A 3,564-nucleotide genomic window follows, 5' to 3' on the forward strand; every position below is an offset into this window, starting at 1 on the left:
TCCTTCCTTCCTTCCTTCCTTCCTTCCTTCCTTCCTTCCTTCCTTCCTTCCTTCCTTCTTTACTTCCTGCCTTCCTTCCTTCCTTCCCTGGTCAAGATGCATATGTGTGTGTGTTTGTGTGTATACATATATATATACACAATCATATATATAATATATTTATATATATACACAATCATATATAATATATTTATATACAATCATATATAATATATTTATATATATACAATCATATATATTTATATATGATGCTTATATATTGTCCTTTTTTATTTTCTCTTTCTCTCCCTCCCTCCTTTCTTTCCTTCCTTCTTTCTCTTCTTTCCCCTTTTCTTATCTTATTTCCCTCTTCTTCTCTCTCCTTCATTTCTTTCCTTCCTATTTCCTTCCCTACCTTAGGCTATGTCCAACTCTGAGCCACCATGCCTATCCCTGCTAACCTCCCAAACTCTACCAGATTCTCTCTAGCATTACTGAGGACAAAACTCTCACTGCCACCAGCTTCCCCCCAGTGTCCTTTGACCTTGCCTTGGACAATCTCCAATTCTGGGCTCACACAGTGTCACCAGCCTCTCCCCTCTCAACTTCCTTGGTCTCCAAGGACTTCTCCAGAACATACCAGTCCCAAGATAATCTCTCATCCATTTCCTACTCCCTAGAATCTTTTCCAGGGCAAGCCCTGAAGTACCACCTCCTGACCCAACTCCCACATCTCATCTTGCTCCTGCCAAATGCTAGGGAAGCCTCATGAGACAACATAGACCTGAAGGAGAAGGATCTCAAGCAGTCTCATGTGCCTTCCTCAACAGACCTCTCTCTGCTTAGACTCACTCCTCAATGGTTAGCATACCCCCACTTCACTATATTCTCCCCATGTCAATGATTCTGAATTCTTACTAGTGTGCAAATCCTGTTCCCCAACCTCAAGTGCTTGCTCCGTGACTCCCATTAACCTCAATCTGTCCCCCTTTCCCCTCCATAATGTCCCATTCCAGAACTACATGTTCCTTTCACTGTGCTCTCTGGAACACTTACTCTATAATTAAGAAATTTTCTTTCATCTCAGACCTCTTATTTTCTCATTCCTTCCATCTCCTAGGATTTATTAAGACCTGGCTCCCTCCCAATGATACTACTTCCCTTGTTGCCTTTTCTAAACTGCACTTTATCCTTTAACCCCAACTCACTGGTCATGGCTAGGGATTCAGAATACTCTTTTCTCTCCATTGATCCTTCCAGATTCTCCATCTACCACTCAATAATACTTATGTTTTGAGCCTGGGTGTCTGGAAGGATGATGGGATACTCAATAGAAAAAGAAATGTTGGGAAGAGTTTAGAGGGAAAGATAATGAATTCTGTTTTTAACATGTTGAAGTTGATATCTGCAGAACATCCAACTTGAGCTGCCAAGATGCATGAGTGACAGGAAAGCGAGAGGTTAGGACCTGACAAGTAGATCTGAGTCATCTGCATAGAGATGATCATTGAGACCATGGGAGCTGATGAGATTATCAAGTAAAATAATAAAGAGGGGAAAGAGAAGAGTGCTCAGGATCAAACCTTGGGAAAGCCCTATTTTTAGTTGGCACGATATAACTCTATACTCACATACAGGTATTCTTGGCTTTATTGTGCTTTGCTTCATTGCATTTTTTACAAATTGAAGATTTATAGTAACCCTGCCTCGAGCAAGTCAATCAGCAGCATATGTTCACATCATACCTCTGCATCACATTTTGCTAATTCTCCCAATATTTCAACCATTTTCATTATTATTATTATTATTATTATTATATCTATAATGGCGATCTGTGATGAGTGATCTTGGATGTTACTGCTATAATAATTTTGGGGCTCCATGAACCAAGCCCATATAGAAGGCAAACAATTTATAAATGTGTGTGTTCTGACTGTTCCACTAACCAGATGTCCCCATCTCTGTCCCTCCCCTCAGGCCTCCCTCAGGTGCAACAATATTGAGATTAGGCCAATTAATATCCATGTAATGGACCCTAAGTGTTCAAGTGAAAGTGGCAAGAGTCAAGTGATGCTGCAAACTTCGTTGTTGTCTTAATTTAAGAAATTGCTGAAGCCACCCCACCCTTCAGTCAGCAGTCATCAACAATGAGACAAGACCCTCTGCCAGCAAAAAGATTCTCATTCACTGAAGACTCAAATGATGGTTAGCAAGTTTTTTAGAAATAAAGTATTTTTAATTAAATTATGTATTTTCTTAGACATAATACTATTGCACACTTAATAGATTACACTATAGTGTAAACATAACTTTTATATGCAGTAAGAAAACAAAAAATTCATGTGATTTGCTTTATGGGGATATTAATTTTATTGCGGTGGTCTGGAACCTGCAATATCTCTTGTATGTATGCATGAATGCATATACATATGTGCATATGTATAAATATATATTTGATTCATATAAAGATCTATGTGTCTATAGATGGCTCATAGGTGTATATGTATATATATACATATTTATATATTAATCATCTATATAGATATGATCATTGAACTCTTGAGAACTGCTAAGATCACCAAATGAGATATTATATAGAGAATGAAGAAAAGGGCCCAAGACAGAACCTTGGAGAGCACCCATGATTAGGGGGCATGACCTAAATGAAGATCCAGTAAAGCAAACTGAAATACAAAGTAAATGCCAACTGATTGGGTTGAGAACGGTAGCACCAATGGCTAGGAGAATCAGTAAAGACTTATTGAAGAAAGTATCACATGATCCTTGAAGGGAGTTAAACATTCCAAGATGCAAAAGTGAGGAGGAAGGGCATTCCTGGCATAGGATATGGCTTGGGTAAACACATGGAGGCAAGAGAAAGCCCTCCATCATACCCTTAAGGGAGCACTCCCAAAACAGAAGGTGAAATATTGCCCTTCCTCAAGAAACTTATTTTCTAATAAGGCTATATATTACATACAGGGGACTTTTTCATCAGTATACTCACAGGAATGGTGAGTGAAGCTATAATATGGTTAATTAATTTCCTAAAGCATGATACTATTGACTGGACCCCAAGAGTTTCCAATGGAACCTACCAGAACCCACAGATGACAAATAGCTTAATACAAATTATTCCTATTCAGCCTTACATCGGCCTCAGTTTCCTCATCTGCAAACTGAGGGATCTAAACTAGATTACCTCAGAGGTCCAACTCTAAATCTATGATTCTATGACCCTGAGGTCACAGAGTTAAGTTCTGTCTAGTTATAGAATAAGAACTAGACCTATAATTTCAACACTTTAGTTTATAGCATATCTTGATGAATTCAAGGAGTGATGTCCCCATTAAATTTGTGTCATAAAATCTCTTAAAGAAATACAAGATTTGGGGGCAGCTAGGTGGTGCAATGAATAGAGCACTGGCCCTGGAGTCAGGAGGACCTGAGCTCAAATCCAGCCTCAGACACAACACAAAACTAGCTGTGTGACCTTGGGCAAGTCACTTAACCCCAACTGCCCTGCCTCCCCCCTCGAAAAAGCAAAGAGAGAGAGAGAGAGAGAGAGAGAGAGAGAGAGAGAGA

The 3,564-nt window shown here is 39.3% G+C and overlaps 1 long non-coding RNA gene across 1 annotated transcript in view; it reads left to right on the plus strand.

The window, feature by feature from the left end:
* LOC138174503 (uncharacterized) overlaps window positions 1-2,415 on the plus strand; it is a 50,050-nt gene extending 47,635 nt beyond the window's left edge. The window contains exon 3 of the long non-coding RNA XR_011171755.1: window positions 1,957-2,415. This is a non-coding gene — a long non-coding RNA (uncharacterized lncRNA). The remainder of the gene's footprint in view (window positions 1-1,956) is intronic.
* Window positions 2,416-3,564: the final 1,149 nt, after the last annotated feature.

This window comes from Petaurus breviceps, unplaced genomic scaffold, assembly GCF_028583685.1.
Source record: "Petaurus breviceps papuanus isolate PSGF00001 unplaced genomic scaffold, PetGlider_PUasm1.0 689, whole genome shotgun sequence".
In the NCBI taxonomy this organism is placed as follows: Eukaryota; Metazoa; Chordata; class Mammalia; order Diprotodontia; family Petauridae; genus Petaurus; species Petaurus breviceps.